The 17925-nt window shown below is 39.5% G+C and overlaps 1 protein-coding gene across 5 annotated transcripts in view; it reads right to left on the minus strand.

Annotated features, from left to right (window-relative positions):
• Positions 1–17925, minus strand: part of PTPRK (protein tyrosine phosphatase receptor type K) — a 546210-nt gene that overhangs the window by 473805 nt on the left and 54480 nt on the right. The gene's annotated exons all lie outside the window — the stretch shown is intronic.

Consider the following 17925-nt stretch of genomic DNA (forward strand, 5'->3'; position numbering starts at 1 on the left):
GCCAACAGTGAGAATCTGTGATGAATTTTTACAAATGGGTGAATAAAGCAAGGAAGCAGGGAAGAGGAGAATGACACGATACGGGACTGACCCCGCTGGGAAGAAAGAGCTCAGAAAAGGTACAGAACTGAAGATAGTGTAACAAAAAGTAAAAAGATAAAAGGTGTTAGCGAGAAGAAAAAGAGGGAACAATATAGAAAGATACACATGATCTGAAATAGAAAAGAAAAGTGCAGCAAAAGCATGAAAGAGGAAGAAAGCATAATAAGGCAGAGGAGAGAGAGAGGCTTTGTCCACACACAAACTGTACTGCTCTAATTATACCACTAATATGGACTCAGTTATAGCTTGCAAAGATTCCTCATACCAGTATTAATTATTCTCCTAGGGAAGAGAAATAACCTTTACCAGAATAAAGCACTTTTATGCCAATATAATTGAGTCCACATTAGGGGTTACACCAATTTAACTATTTCAAGAGAAAAATCACAGCTCTAATGAAAATAGTTAAACTGGAATAAAAACCTGTGTGTAGACAAGGCCGGAGTAAGTTATATTGCTAAAATCTTAACTAGAAAGTTGATTGGAAAAGCTACAAATACAGCACACACATTTATTTTATGTTGCATGGTATGATTGTGGTAGTATTTTTTTTATCTCCACTTGATAGGGAAACTTTTCTATCCCTGATTATTAATATGAAAGGTAAGATCAATTAAAGAAACTTTTGACCATGAATGCACAAACTGTGCAGTTGACTAATTTCAAACTCTACTAACACAAACTTTTTTTAAAGAAAAAAATATTCATAATTTAAAAAAATGTTTAAATGCCATGTTTCTTCATTTAGAAAGCACCTTTGTTTTGAAGCTGCCCTCTATTTATCAATGTACAGCAAGTAATTAAACTTAATGGAAGCTATGGTTCCCAAACAAAGATAAACGGTATTTGTAATCATCCCGTCTAAGCTACTCTTATTCACATCCTGCTATTTTAAGAAAGCTGTATTTCTGAGGATAGGTCTATTCTACTGCTTAAGTCGATCTAACTTACACTGCTCAGGGTTGTGAAAAAGACACCCGCTCTGAGTGACGCAAGTTACAGTGACCTAAGCGCTGTCCATACCGATGCTATGTTAGAGGGAGGCACTCTCCTGCCAATATAGCTTCTGCCTCTCATGGCGGTGGAGTAAATATGCCAATGGGAGAGCGCTCCCCCATCAGCATACAGCGTCTTCACCAGACGCACTACAGCGGCAAAGAACTCTCTCACACAGCCTCCACATAAATAGAGATATTACCTACACTAGCATTTTACTTTGCATTTGCCCCAGCCACCTGTTCAACTCCACTGAGAGACAAGCACTAACAAACCTGGCACCAGCATTTTCACAAACATGTCAGAGTGGTGATGACACCGCTGCCCAGTCTACACCAATGCTCCCAGCATTGTTAACATCACTGCAGCTGCACCAGTAGCGACGTTGAAAAGAATTGATAGTGTAAACACAGTCAGATTATTCAGGTTTTGTGCAAAGAACTCTGTGGATTTGGGAGATGGAATACACACACTCTTGCCAAACCAGAGAAAAGCCACAAGGTTTCAACAACCCCTTCCATTGCCACAATTCCAATTTATGGTCTGAAATAGTTGCCAAAGCTCCTCTAAATCCTTCTATGTAGGTTATAGGACTGCTGGGTCCACTTAGGGGCACATCTTGCGGTCCCTTTCCCTGGCCTATTTTCTATACTACATTCTACACTAAATTATCCACAGCCTCTCCCCCTCATTCATGCAGTCACACCATGTAGGTTGAGTGATGGAGGACTTTGTGTAGACTCACCACATTTGTGAGAGTTTCACCCACAGTGAATAAGTGAGTGAATCCCATACTGCTGAAACTCCAATAAAAAAATAAAGAAAAGAAGCTGGTTGCTGTCAAACTTAAACAGCAAGGAGGTTTTAGCACAGACAACAAATAATGGGTGGTTGGCATGTTTGGACTGGAAAAGAAAATTGGCAGCTCATCCATCTAAATGCAGTTAAGTTTCAATTTAACTAAATTACAAGGTTTGAAATTAGCAAAGCTTCAAGAGCCCTGAGCTACTGCCCCCACAAGTGCACTTAGAGCTTTAATACCTGGCCCAGCCTGCAAATAAGCCAGGGAAACAGACAGTAGGGGAAAAAATACAAATTAGAATTTTAACAGCTGCCTTGTTTTATTATAAACTTCAGTACTGGCCATGCAAACTATATTATATTTATATATAAATAATTCAGCTATACACAGGACCAAAAGCAACCAGAAGTTTTGCTAGTGGCCTGACAGGGATATAGTGCAACTCTACAAATATTCACTGTCTGTTAAAACTTTGCTATTACATAACAGTGTTATAATCCCAGACTATGGTCCTGTGTCTATACTGGGCTTTCATCTTTTTAAATAAGGTTTTAGGGACACAGTTTCAGTATGGCTTGGCTAGAGAGCTTGAATGGGATAAAATTACCCTAAAAACTCCAAAACAGTGGTTAAGAACAATGCCCTCAAGTAGGCACAGAGAGTGAGGAACAGGGCTTTTAAACAATGGCCTTGGGTTCATTGAATGCTAACCTTGTGTTCAACTCTGGTTTTCCACCCTCAATAAGATATGTATTTATATAGCCACATGGCTCGGCAGCCTCCATGTGCTGAATTATAGGGCAGGCCATGAGCTAACTTATGGAGGGTTTCAACACAAGACTAATGCAGTGAAAACGTGCAAGCAGGGGCACCCACAACAATTGAGATATCATGGTCCTCCAATCGTTTCCCATAAGCCTACTGGACACCCATTTCTGTGTATTTCCTTGCCATCCACCTGTACTCAGACACCTGACTGGAAGTGGTACAGTTTCATAATTTCAATTTACCATGACTCTGTTTCCACACAAGTATTCCTTTGTTAATCCAAAGGGCATTTTGTCTTGGTTACATCCAAAATACAGAAATAAGCATATACATCCTTACATTCTGTAGCCTAGTAACAAAACAGTTATAGGCATTGGCTGAATACTCAGAATTGGATCAGGCCAGAAGACACCATCTCATCACAGCATGACTCCAGCGGGGTAAGGAAATGCTATAACAAAGAACCCCTAGTAAACCTTGTTTGTTTGTTTTTTTAATACACATTAACAAATAAGTGATGTCAGTGCTGATTACTGGACCTTAGCCAACATCACCTGAAGCAGTTTAAGGATGCACTCTGCTCTTTTTTACCCCCTTATCTCACTTTGCCATATTTTTCCGCAACTACTGGACCAAGCATTTCTAACCAATTATTTACTGCACCTGGTGCCCAATTAACCATGTTTTCTTTATTTCCCAAACCTTTAATAAGATAATGCTGGAATTAGATCACTAACAGTTTCTTAGCACAATCAATTCTTCTTTTTGTGAGTTCATTCTTTTTGGTCACACGATTTGTGCCTATTGTTCACGCTAATATCCAAAATCAATTTAAAACTATAGTTTACTCAGGCCAGTAAAATGGAGGCTGCCATCTTTGTTATTATTTATGGAGGATATTACAAAGTATTTCTATAATCCTATAAACTAAAATCCTACGTGCTGCTTCAACTTGGGGTTGATGCTGAACCATTACACTTGCCTGCCCCATACTCCCCCCATTCACATGCTCAAAATGGCAGAGGAGCTGAGGAAAAAATGAAAAGTGGCACTTGACAGAAAATGAATTGGTAGGTTTTTTCCTCTTAAATGGAAAACATTAATATAAAAGGTTTCAGACTCTATTGTGGCCAAAATATAAACTATCGTAAAACAATGCTTACAGGCAGTCACTACCATCCGAAACCACCTGCATTTTAAGACTCCCTGCCACTAGTGCAGAAGCCAGCTTATTACTCCTCTGATTTTGGTTCATTCCTGAATAGAGTGATAAAACAGAATTTTTCACTCAGTAAAAGTTCCAGGTTGTTTTTGAAATTCCTTGGAAAAACAAGTCACCCACTGCCACCCTTGTAACTTGCAATTCTAGTCACAAAGATTTCCTGGATGTAAATGGAGGGACTTCCTACAAAAATGCAGAAGAATGTCTCGGGGAGGCAATCTGTGTGCCACAGACCACCATACCATCAGTACTATCAGCTTTACTACACCTGATCTAATGAGCTAGTAAAAAAGCAGATACACCAATAATTTGTACAAATCTTATGAGCGATCAGGTTTTAATCTTACATTTGCATACACTTTTACAAAGTCAGGACAGCTGATATGACCACATTTTTTAACGGCAATGAATTTCAGTTAAGATGGAGAATGTAATCTATTTCTTTAATACCTGCATAAATACTACTTCTGAAGGCAACAGCCTCCATGCACCCCACAACCCCCCTATTCAGCTGCAGCATACTCACCATTCAGCTTGAATACTCAAGTGTAAATGGCATCCTTTATAGCTTCTGCTTTAACAGACCCTGTGGCAGTAAGAGGTTCATTTGCTCATTGTTTGTAAGTACACGCTTAATCATAATTGTCGGCAACTGAGTCCAAGGCAAAATACTTTCCCATAAACTCACATATATTGTGTAGCACACAGCATGTCCCAATCATATGTATGGCGTTAAAGACACTTCAGGCCAAGCAAGTCTATAAACTGTGCTATCTTGCTTTAGACAGCCAAAGGTACATTACACCAAAGGTACATTTGCTTTGCAGGTGGTTAAACTGCCCCTTGCCCGGTTTATGCACATTAGGATAAGGTTTCATCACCCAGAGCAGCAAAGGATCACTTAAAAATCACAGTTGGTACTCATGACTGGGTTTTTGTTTTGTTTTATGGCGGAGGAGGAGGGTGGAGAACTACTAGCAGCTTGCCCAAGCTGAACCAGCCTACACTTCTGGAACACCCTGGCATCATGCACCCTATCAGCGCATCGGAGGTAGGTCTCTGACCATACCCCAGTGCATGCATTATGCCTGCATAATAATGAAGTGATATCCTTTTCTGGTAATGACCTCACTTGCTTGAAATGACAGGCATGGGATGGATATATGCATGCCACCAGTCACTCCTGCACAGCTTAGGAACCCCAGCCAATAAAAACCCTCAATCATTAGAAAATTTAGAAGCATTTAGCAGCATTTTTTCTAATTTTACAGGACAGCATTAGTTCCCCTGAAAACCTTCATGACCACTGTGCCACCTGTAGATTTTCCAACGGATCTCTAGTAGCATGGTCGCCACAGGGCAAAAGCAATGCATTTCTGGAACATCATTGGGTCTTTCAGCTGAGTGCTCTGCTACTTGAGCACCAGGGCAAGCTGTTCACAGCTGTATGAATGTGTCTTTCTTCATGTGTGCAGTGTAGTTATAGCTGTGTCAGTATTTAGTTGTGACACACTGATCACGTTTCGCAGATCTGAAGAAGAGCTTTGTGTAAGCTCAAAACCTTGTCTCTCCCACCAACAGATGTTGGGCCAATAAAAGATATTACTTCACCGACTTTGTCTTTCTAATATCCTGGTTCCAACACAGCTACCACGCTGCATACATTAACAGCAGCATCAGCTCAGTCCATGTTGCTACCATCCTACCAAGTTGCTGTTGTGCTACTCCTAACCGCAAACCATTGTCTCCATCTTATCCATCTCCAAAACAGCCTCTGAAACCACTGCCAAGAGCTGGGGAGGCCCTACCCATTGTGCCTGGCATCGTGTCTACAGCAAGTGAACGTCCCACATGATGCATCCCTTGCTTGGAATCTGCAGGACTATCTCAGGACCAGTGGCCAGGATCCTTTGAGCCATCCCCATCTGACTGCCCCCAGTCACACAGCTCCCTCCCTGCAGAAGGCAGCAGGATGGCATTACATTCTGATGGCTTTTCCAGGACTCTGAATTGCCCTTGGGCAGAAGAGATCTTCCTAGCCAAGGCACTGAGGCACAATGAAGCTTTTTTTTTTTTTTTTTTTTTTTTTTTTTTTAAATAGAAAGGACGAGGGAGTAAAAACATAAAAAACAACAAAAAAAAGACTCCTGGCAGTAGTTTATGCACAGGTTTGAAAGGAAACATTGCCTTCAAAAATAAACAACAGCTTCTGGTCCTGGTAAGTGAGAGAGCAGGATTCTTACCTTCAGCACGTAGCAGCATAGCACCACACCTGCTGTGTTACTACCAGGAAATTAATTTTGTGGGCCTAAACCATTTCCTCTCATAATTCCAAGAGTGGGCAAACAAGTTGCCCCACAATACTCTGCACCAAAATATGGAGCGACGCAGTGAGCTGTGGCACTATAAATCTTGAAATACAAGCCCAGATAACTGTACTGCTTGACATAGCCATAAACAGCACCAGTACAGATGTAGGGTGTGACAGCAGCGTGCTAATTTCAACAATGTGGTTTTGCCGTATGGGCGTGGCTATTATGCGTTAACAAGCACATGATGATTTACCCTCTGATTAGCATGCAGGGAAGACAAAGCCACTGACTGAGGGCTGTCTACATACACATCTTATTTACTTGGCATATGCAACCCGGCCAAGCTAAGCCACAGTATTCCTACCAACGATGTTGAAGGCACCAAGACCTCCAGGAAGTTGAGTAATTTTGCAGTATATCAACTCTCTCTAAACTGCCAGCATTTCACAAACTGCACTGAATTAACTAACTTAGTTTCTCATACATTTAGTAAAATCAGTGCAACTCCCTTGAGTGGACACTCAGATTGGCTTAATTTTAGCTAGACTGATTAAGGGTTTTTTTTCCCTAGTTACTGTTTTAACAGTGCTCTGAAATCACACCAGAGACATCCTCAGTGGGCTATTGGGTAGCCTTTCAGCGTGGCTGTTATCAGCACAGTTTAAGCCATAGTAGGACTAGCCCTAATAGGAACTTTTGTGAGAAAAAAAGAAGGAGTCTGTGTTTTCTTCTCTTGCTAGGATGATTTTTTCCCCTCCAGCTGAGCAGCCTGAGATGTCTTATTTTGCCTGAACTACTGCCATGCCTTCTAGAAGGCACTGATGTTGGTTTATACAATTTTAAGAGTTCCAAACAGAAGCGTGCTTTTGTTATTTAAATCCTGAGACTTTTGAATGAAGTGTCTATGTATGGATTAGTGTTCCGTTAGTGAGTATTCTCCCATGATTTTCTGAATTTAATTGGACTCCAGTTGGCACTGGTGTGTTTCTCCCCACCTCTCTTGCTGTGTCTCATTTCTTACAATATGAAAAATTAACAGACTGAAAGGAATAAAGAGAACCATTTGTGGTGGTGAATCAGAGGGAATGGAGGAAAAGTATTTGATTTTGCAAGGAGAGCAGGATAAGGACAGTTTTAAGAAAAGAACATGCAATAAGGTTCAAATAGCCGTCACAATGTAAACATATGCACAGTTATACTAACCCTATCTTGTGGAAATCTATTTCCAGCCAAACATCAATGTTAACACACCCAAACTATGCTTATACATGGTTGGAATATTTTAAAATTTCCAAACATAGCCAGTACCTATTCACAAGTCAGTAGTAATCAACAACCTCTACCTCTCCACCCCCAAGGGTTCCCCCCCCCCCCCATGCCAGCAGCTCTGTGGGCCCCTTCATTCCCCAATATCCCCACATTCCCTTCCCCCAAAATGCCAAGGGTTGTGTCTCTTTTTTTACCCTTCCAAAGTACAGTTTCAGGACTATTTAGAAAAACTGGACAAGCGCAAGTCTATGGGGGCGGATGCAATGCATCTGAGGGTGCTGTGGGAGTTGGCTGATATGATTGCAGAGCCATTGGCCATTATCTTTGAAAACTTGTGGTGATTGGGGGAAGTCCCGGATGATTGGAAGAAGGCAAATATAGTGCCCAGCTTCAAAAAAAGGGAGGGAGGAGGAACCGGGGAACTATAGACGAGCCAGCCTCACTTCAGTTCCCTAAGCAAGTTCTCAAGGAATCCATTTTGAGGGACTTGGAAGAGAGGAAGGTGATCAGGAACAGTCAGCATGGATTCACCAAGGGCAAGTCATGTCTGACCAATCTGACTGCCTTCTATGATGAGACGACTGGCTCTGTGGATGTGGGGAAATGGTGGACATGATATATCTTGACTTTTGCAAAGTTTTTTATACAGGTCTCCCACAGTATTCTTATCAGTGCTAGAGCCGGTTTTGTTCAACATCTTCATCAATGATCTGGAGGATGGGGTGGATTGTACCTTCAGCAAGTTTGCAGATGACACCAAACTAGGGGGAGTGATAGATACCCTAAAGTGTAGGGATAGGATACAGAGTAACCTAGATGGATTGGGCCAAACAAAAAATCTGAGGTGGTTCAACAAGGACAAGTGAAAAATCCTGCATTTAGGACGGAAGAATCCCATGCACTGCTACAGACTGGGGACCAAGTGAGTAGGCAGCAGTTCTGCAGAAAAGGACCTGGGGGTTACAGTGGACAAGAAGCTGGATATCAGTCAGCAGTGTGCCCTTATTGCTAAGAAGGCTAACAGCATATTGGGCTGCATTAGTAGGAGCATTGCCAGCACATCAAGGGAAGTGATTATTCCCCTCTATTCAGCACTGGTGAAGCCACGTTTGGATTATTGTGTCCAGTTTTGGGCTCCCCCCAACAAAAAGGATGTGGAAAAATTGGAGAGAGTCCAGAAGACGGCAACAAAAATGATTAAGGGCTGGAGCTCAAGACTTATGAGGAGAGGCTGAGGGAACTAGGCTTATTTAGTTTGCAAAAGAGAAGAATGAGGGGGGATTTGATAGCAGCCTTTAACTACCTGAAAGGGGGTTTCAGGGAGGATGGTGGTAGATGACGGAGCAATAATCTCAAGTTACAGTGGGGAAGGTCTAGGTTGGATATTAGGAAAAAGTTTTTCACTAGGAGGGTGGTGAAGCACTGGAATGGGTTACCTAGGAAGGTGGTGGAATCTCCATCCTTAGAGATTTTTAAAGGTGTAGCTTGACAAAGCCTTGGCTTGGATGATTTAGTTGGGATTGGTCCTGCTTTGAGCAGGGGGTTGGCCTAGATGACCTCCTGAAGTTCCTTCCAACCCTAATCTTCTGTGATCCTTTATTCATTATAGCAAGAAAAGCATAAATAAAATAATTACTTTTCCTCTAAAGATCACCTCTAAAGTGAAAATGGCAAGAATACATGACTTATGTAACGAAAGGCCAGCCTTAATCTTCTCTTTGAAAGAGACTGTGAAGTCCAAAGATGAGAGACTTGTCACTAACCTCACGATAGTTTCTCCATTTCCTTCCAAAAGCCCATAATACTGCATCTAGAGTCCGGGCTATTCTTGGATTTTGTCCCAATATAACTATGTCATTTAGGGGGTGTAATTTTTTTGTCTGTCTAGTTAAAGTAGTACAGACCCCTGTAGTGTAGGCACAGTTATACCCCTTTACGAGTACCTAACACCAGTATAATTTATTCCCTTTCCCCTCATATAACTGCATCCACACTATGAGGAGTTGTACCAAAGGACCCCTGTACCTACATGGAGCCTGGGCTGCAGTCTGCCTGAGTGTAGTCAGTTGCAGGATGAGGGCCATAAACATTTCACTTCCATACATAACCTCAAAGTGCTTTCACATATATCGAGCTAGAAAGACATTAATTTTACTCTAGTGTCAAATAGAAAAATCCTGACATGACTGTAAATTATAGATGAGTAATATTTACATAAGCCAATATTTTCCCCCCCTAACGCCACATTAATTGCACCTCTGGGCTTCTCACTGCATTTTTTTCTTTTGTGTCAGTCTTTGAGACTGTAAGGGGTTTGGGGCAGGAATTGTCTTCCTATTGTTCATGCACAGTGCCAAGCACATTGGTAAAGCAATATACTAAACTAATTTATTTCCAAAGGAAGAGTGGTTAAACATCAAAGTAGTACATGTAACCAGAGAATACCGTAGTCTGGAAATATCAGGTGACTCACCAAAATGTCCAAGGCCACAGCTTTGAAAGATGTGCCACCTTCCTGACTTTGGTAATCATGGGACACTCTTACGGGGCTATTTTGGTGTTTAAGATGATCCTTTACTGTTTGTGTAGATTTTTTTTTAAAACCTAACATTGTGAAGTTTTGGCTCTGTATAGTGTATTTTCAAGTACTTCTGAATCTGTACTTTCTTTTTACACTAGTTCTTCATTGTGACTGAAGTCTGATTGAATTAAAAAACAAAACAAACACAACATTGAGCAGCATTGGTTTTGTATCACTGCTTAGAAGCCAACAATGAAATTTAAGGAATTAAAAATAACCACATTTCTCTAAAAAAGCAGGTTTTGAAGACAACCTGTATGTGGTTTACAAGCTTTAAATATTTACAGTGATTGGTAAACAGATCAAAAAATTGAAAACACTCAGTATTTGCTCCAAAAGTCAACTTGCACTCACCTTCAAAACCAATTTTTAGTGATTAGAAACAAGTATATTATGTAACCACAGGCATAATTCAAAGCAAATTTCAAATGTAGTTCATTCCAATTTTGTTGCCAAGCTGGAGCTCTTGAAGCTAATAAGTCTATTCATTCATATATTACAATACCTTTCTTTAATAAAACAACTTAAAGATAAAAACAGACATCCCCTCATTTCTCTTCAGCATCTCTAGTCTTGAGACATATTATATTGAATTAAATACAAAATAAACAACTTGTAATTGCCTGGCCTTTTTCAAGTGTGTGTCACAACCTTAACATTTGTTAATGTAAAGCTGACATTTGGTTCTGTATTCCTGTCATGTATGTGCAGAGTGTGGGGAAGATGGAAACCAGAACAATGTGAGTTCAGCATCAGCCCTGAATGTTTGCCTGAATTTTGTCGATGTCTGTCAAACTTCAGTTTTATCTGACTTTTGTACTAAATTAAAACAAACAAAAAACAAAAACAAAATTAAAAAAAAAACCTCTGACACTTATAAGCTGGGCACTAAATCAATAGACAACTAGTTTGTTTCAGATAAATGTTTGAAAGATTTACACAACAAATGAAAAATAAGGGATTAATTCTGATCTGTCTTGTCAACATATCTGAACCCTGTAGGAGATCATTAATCTAACAGAGCACATCTTCCAAGCCATTCTGCACTGTATGACAGAAACCACTGGAAAAAATATGAAACAACATTAATACAAATTAGTATTCAAAATATTACAGTTCAAGTTATAGTGCATGTACATATGTAATGCAAAGACAATGGGGCTGCCCAGGTGTAACTGAGGACCTACTTTGGCCAGTAGAACACTTATTACTGGTGAAGACTTAGTGTGTGAAAGCCAAAAACCCACTCTGACTAGCAGATCCTAATTTGAGTGTCTAGGGCTAGCAAATAGGGGAAAAAAACATTTACTATCTGTAAACCTGAGCATATTTGACATGGAATCAACATCACAAACATGGAAACCCACAGTATCATTCTTACAGAGTTGCTTTCCAGAGTAAAAAAATCACACTTAAAATTTTGGTTGGCAACACAATGGCTATTGCAGCTATGCGCCAGTTTTGCTAACATTTCTGGCAAAAGTCTCCTGATTCTTCATGGAACATAAATGATGATTGTTCTATTCACATGGGCCCTTGCTGCTAAAAAGGCTGCAGCTTACATGTGGTGGCTACGTTCTATACCAAAATTCAAATGTTTATATTATTTTCCAGTGCCTCCTTCCCACGCATCTTAAAGTTTAGAGATTCATCTTCAGGATTTCCTACCTACTGTTCAAAAAAGGGAAGAAAAAAAACTCCAACGGTGCCCATAAAAAGAGGATTAATTCTTTCCCCACAGTTTGCAGGGTTGGCTTCAAGAAGGCATGAGAAATTACATAGATTCTAATGAACTTATGGACTCTAGTAGCTGTCTGGAGCTATAGCAGAGAATTCAGCTATTCCCTGAGTTGTTCCCTCACATTACAGATGAGTGAGCAGCAAATCCCCTGTAACTTTGCACTGGCATGTCATCAGGCTACCAGTTCTGATTTTCCTGGCAAACATTTTAAAAAGTGTTAATTCCATAGTGTCAGCCAGACAGGGACTGCCCATTTTGCATTTAAAATGTACGATATGCAGACAATAAAGTTCCCCAGACACATCCATTTAGTCAGCCCATGCATAGAAATAGGGCAGAAGAAAATATAGCTAACATGCAAAGGTCCCCAGGACACACACCACCTTCATGTGACAAAAGACCAATTGCACTACAAGTACCAACGTTTTTACATTAAGTCTCACTGAAGATCAGTTTGAATCAGAGGCGTAGCCAGAACTGATTTTTTGGCAGGGCCTGTGGTTGACACAGGTGGACACAAGCCTTGTGTCACATGCGAAACAGAGGCAGATAAAAATGTGGGATGAATTGCTTACAATTTTACTGGGTGGGCCTGATTTCAAAGTGGGTAGGCTATGGCCCACCCCTAATTACACCACTGGTTGGAATTCCTAAAAAAAAAAAAAAAAAAAATTTCAATTACAGTTTACTTAAACATTATACTCAACCTGAGACTTCTTATTTGTATTATTGTAGCACTTAGGAGTTCCAGTCATGGACCAAGACCCTCAGTAGTAAGTGCTCTACAAACCAGAATGTAAAGATGGTCCCTGCCCCAAGGGGCTTACGATTACATGCAAGACAAGAGATGGATACCGACAGATGGGGGAGCTCAAGTAAAAAATGAGACAGCATTGGTCAGCATGATAGGTAGTGGTATGCCAAGTTTCTACATATTTAAATTTAGAAAAGTTTGTAATTACAGCTGAAATGAAATTGAATGAACCAGTGAAAAATTAAATTAATAACTGAAGCAGCAGCACAAACACATTTTTACCTAGTTAATATTTATCAACATATCAATATAAACCTCCATTCTGAGTTTGTGTACTGAGGTTGCAGAAGTGCAATTTCAGCAGTGAGAACAGAACATCTGTAATGAGGTGACCAATACAAGGACATATCCTAACTCATTATAAAGCCCTGAAAAACCAAAAGCATTAGAGATTTAGCAGCAGTTTGTCATGGCAATGTCTAATGGCAGGATACTCCTAAGAACAATAAAACTAGCAATAAGGTTTCCTAGCCCTCTGTCCTTGTTACTCTTTCCTGGGACAGTAAAGGAAATAAGTTATTAAACTAAATTTGAAAAGCCTATACGTACTTTCTGCAAATACGTAAACATTTATCAAATGATTTTCAGGTTTGTAAACCCCATCCACCAGGAGAAATTTAGCTATTGAAATGTGCAGTCTTTCCCCCACTGATTGTAGATTTGAGTAACATTTTCAAAAGTACTTGTCCCATTTATTTTCAATGAGACTTAGGAGCCTAAGTCACTTTTGAAAATGAAACTTTAGAAAAATTTTCAAAAGCACCTATGACTAATTTATATATTTTCCCCCAAAAAAATAAGGGGACAATAAGAAAAGGAAAAGGGAGAGCAACATCTATGACATTTCTGATTTTATACTACATTAAAAAGTAGAAAATATTTCTAAAAGGGAAAAAAATCTTCCAACTATATTGACTGGTATTTTCCCCCGCTATAATGTTTAATGCTAATAACCCTCCCAAAGAAATTATGAAGCCAATATAGAAAATGGTAAACTTTATAATCTCTTCCATTATCTGCAAGTGCTGTCATAGCTGAGCAGGTTTTATAAGCCAATATGGGTGCGTGGCAACTTAACTAGTTTCTGGGCAGTAACTGTTATCTAGACTTGGATATACTCAACATGACAAAAGTTTATGTCAAGCAGATAGCTAGTGCTAGTGTTATAGGAGTAGTCTGTAGTTTGAACTTCCAAAGTTTGCATTAACAACCTTCCCCCTTTTTACCAGTTTACTCAGATCTAGTGCTGGTGGAATACTGTGAAGTAATTTTTCTTGAGAAGATCCATTCACTTAGTGTTCAAACTCCACGTTATCTTTCCATCAGTATTTTATTAAACAGATTCATCTAGTCTGGGTCAGCAATATACCATATGAACTATGTATCCAAACAATCTTGAAGTTTGGAAACCTGTAAACTGCTCAGACCAGCTGCAGACCAAATTATTCACAGAAGTTAGCCAAATAATTGAAAACAAATACAGTTAAGAAAATAGTCTTCTACCGGACACTTCTGAGGCAAAATGTGAATGAGCTATTATAAGTTATCCATCACTGTAAGACTCTGATCCCAAGACAGACATGGCAAAAGAAAATCATGGAAAAACAGCATAAAAGGGACAAATGTGGAACACAAATTAGGTGAAATTTAGAAAACTAAAATGCAGTTATTAGAGGAAAATGCTGTTTTGTGAGGCTTCATAGAGAGTCTGGAATGGGAAGAAAACCAGCCACCCATTGCTGACAAGACACAGAACAAGCTATCAGCTTTCACAGAGGCAGGAACTAAGCCACAGCTCTGACAGAAACTGCTTGGTTGTACCTCTGCCCTGTAGTTACAAGGATAAGTAAATCCCATGTTCTGGGTATAGAGACTTGCTGTGATCACAAAAGCTTAACAACCAAATCTCTGCAATTACTTTTAACGCTAATTTTCCCCACCCTCTTACATTTTGCCTTTTGTAAGATGTATTTTAATGTACTTGCCTCCCAACCTCCCAATTACAACCACATTTCTTGTAATTAATGTGCTATGAAGTCATAAAAATGGAATTATGACATCACATTTCATGGAAAAGATTGAGATTACATATCAAGTTAAAGATCAAGCAGGCACACATGGGCTGAAAGAGCAAAAATATTTAACCAACAACTTTGATAATTAGCAAAAGTGTCAGGTGAAATTATTATGACGTCTGGAAGAGAAAGGGTTCTAAGGCTTGATCAAGATGTAACTGGATTTTCTCCCCAACATGAAAGCTTCATTCTCTCCTCTCCCCCCTCACCCCAATTCTTTTTCCATCATTTCTTAGCTCAGAGAAGCTTTTTTAAAAAATATTAAGTCCAAGTAGAGCAGTTTGCCACAGCACGTTATTTTTCTTTGCTCAGTTATATTCTTCTTGTTAACTTTTGTGAATGACATTGCTTTTTATTTTAAAAAAGTCATAACCAAGCTCAAGTTAATGCGAGGGACACAAAAAAAGACTAACAAGGGATCAAGGACTTAAAGGATGTTTGCAGGACCCCCAGATTTTATGATAGCCTCTTAACACCTATGCTGGCAGTAAAAGCAAGTGAGTTCCTTGCATTCTGTCACTCGAAAGCAATGTAATCACTATTAGCCAAGAGTGTTTGCTTTTCTTGCCTCTGCTCTTCCATTTGTGCTTAAAGGTTCAAAATAACTGAACAGAATTTTTTGAGCTATTAAAGGCTACCCCAAGTGCATGTAAATCCATTTTATCAAAAGGGGTCTGTAATTGGCAATGAACAATCATAACCATACACTTCACATAGTTTTAAATATATTTTTGGTCCCATCAATTTACAAGCTTTTGTTACACCACCCACAGATACTTCCTTTTATCTTAACAAAAAATAGTCCTTCTCCACTGTAGGCTACTTACACCATCTGTTTTAGTCCCAGTACTGTAACGTTAAGACATAGCACATTAACTCCTTAACATTCCCACGTCTTCACACTCCTTCAGATTCTCAAAGACACAGGCAGGGCAGAAGGCAGGAAAATCTGCTTCCCATTACTTGTATTCCCTGCTTCCTCTAATGTAACTGCATTGCCAGGCTCCAAAGGGATTTACGCAATCTGACAATTTCCCTCCACCTCACCTCAACAGAATAATGCCAGTTGTGAGGATCAGCAATAAAAACATCAATCACATACACTAACCAAAAAAAAAAAAAAATTAAAAATGGGGAGGAACGGCAGGAGGAATTTATGCAAGTCAGCACTGCTTGTCATAGGAAGTAGACTGGTTCCACCAACAGTGGCCAAATTGAGCAGCACCTGAAATGTGTTTATAGGTTGAAGCCAGCCTCAGACACCAAAAGATTTCCCCATAACTATGTTGAAACAGTGTTCCCAAAATTTCTTGAAGGCAAGTCCTCCTTCATCATTGCCATGTGTTACTAATGCCTACACATCTTCATTTATGTATCTTTCACACTCTCCCCTTAAAACCAACACACTTTGGGAGATGCTGGTCTGGATCTTAAAATACTTCCTCTCCTTTCTTATATACTTTAAGGAGCAGTGAAATATTAAACATTTTTGACATTTCATGCCCCCTGGGCTTCTGAGCTAATACTAATTAAAATAAACGAGGTAATTCACACCTCAGTGCTACTGTTCCAGGCACCGTGTAAACTCAGGCAGACATCACTACATCAGTTATGCTTGCTTCACATTTTGCAGGTTTCCTTCACAGCTGTAACAGCTGGAAACTTTTTTTTCCCCCTCCCCATTTGAATGAAATCTGAGATTCTGGAGAACAATTGGGAAGAAGTCTGTTTGGCTAATACTTCATGCCACCTAGGGAGGCTCGCTCCATGCTTTGGGAAACAACACAGTGTTAGAGGGATACACTACTATTCAGAAATCACATTTCAATCTGAAAATGTCATATCTATTGTTACAAGTAAGCCCTAATTTTATTATAAATATTAGATGATGGAAGAGAAAATAGTTTCTCTAGGTATTTAATGGCACTCTCTTTATCCATTTTCAATTGTAGTGATGGTTCAATTACAATACTTGTTTCTGTGACAAGCTACTATCTGGAAGTGGAAGTGGGGGAAGATACAAGGTCAGACTTTTCCGTAAGATGTGTTTGTAAGTATCATAGCCGAAGCAATAATTCAAAGGAAACTGAACAAGCAAGCATATACTCAGAAAGGAATAAAGGTGGAAGACTGGGCTTGAGCATCATGTCTGGTGATGTACTTTTCAGGCCCTCCCAAAAGTACCTTCTAAATACCTACAGTATATAATCTCAAACTCCAGGAGGTTTGGTTTCGTAATCTTGGTTTTTATTTTCAGGACTATGGTAGTATCTACCTAAAGTTTGAAAATTAAAATATTTTCATTAACATCTTCTCCTCCTCAACCTTTAATCACCTTTTATTTGGGGGAGTTTTGTGGACACTTCTTAATAATTATTCCTTTTCTTATCGGAAAAGAGACAAAAGATCAAGTAATTTATTGATTGTACATACTTACCAGTGGAAAAAAGCTGATTAAATCTCAACACGTGGCCAGTATCACCCAGACAGCATCCAACTATTCATTAGCACTGTGCACACAAACCCAGTCTGTGTAGAACAAACTATAACATCACCACAGCTCAATGAAATGGACTTGAGAGAGGGGATCACACAACTTCAAGTTAGGGGCTTCTAGCCAGTAATGTCAGGATATATGCTGAAGGGGCCACACAATCTCAGAGAGTAGAAGCAAATATCCGACATGGTAGGATTTCCTGCTAGTGAGAAAAAATGCAAAACTGAGCATTCAACTCAAAGACAGCACAACTGCCTGTCTGCCTTCTCGGCTAATGGAAAAGTACCAACCTGCAACACTATTCTCCACAGAGGATGATCTCAATGAAAGATGATATAGATATTAGCTGTCATCTGGCCTGTTCCTCTCCCTTCCTTCCCACTAATTTCCCCCAGCAAGGCCAGAGTAAGTCAGGGCTTTGATTAATTATATATCCATTTACTTGGACTACATGAGAAAGGCTACTTGGAATTTATTTTAAATAGGGTTTTTTAATTTATTTTAAAGGCACATTATTAGAATGCTCCCATTTTAAAGGTTATGTAGCTACTGATAGCTGAAAACATTTGCAGCATAATCCTTCACTAAAAGAGGATAAATATTGCCAAACAGCCGCACTGCACAACATAGGGGAAACTAAACTGATCAGTTTTATGTATTTTCAGTTACTTCAGTTGTAACATAAAGCTAAGATCTGAGTTATGACGCTGTAATTAAAACATTTAATTTTACAGGCAAATTACATT

This window comes from Emydura macquarii, unplaced genomic scaffold (assembly GCF_026122565.2).
Source record: "Emydura macquarii macquarii isolate MOO-44397 ecotype Brisbane River unplaced genomic scaffold, CSIRO-AGI_Emac_v2 contig_1146, whole genome shotgun sequence".
Taxonomy (NCBI): domain Eukaryota; kingdom Metazoa; phylum Chordata; order Testudines; family Chelidae; genus Emydura; species Emydura macquarii.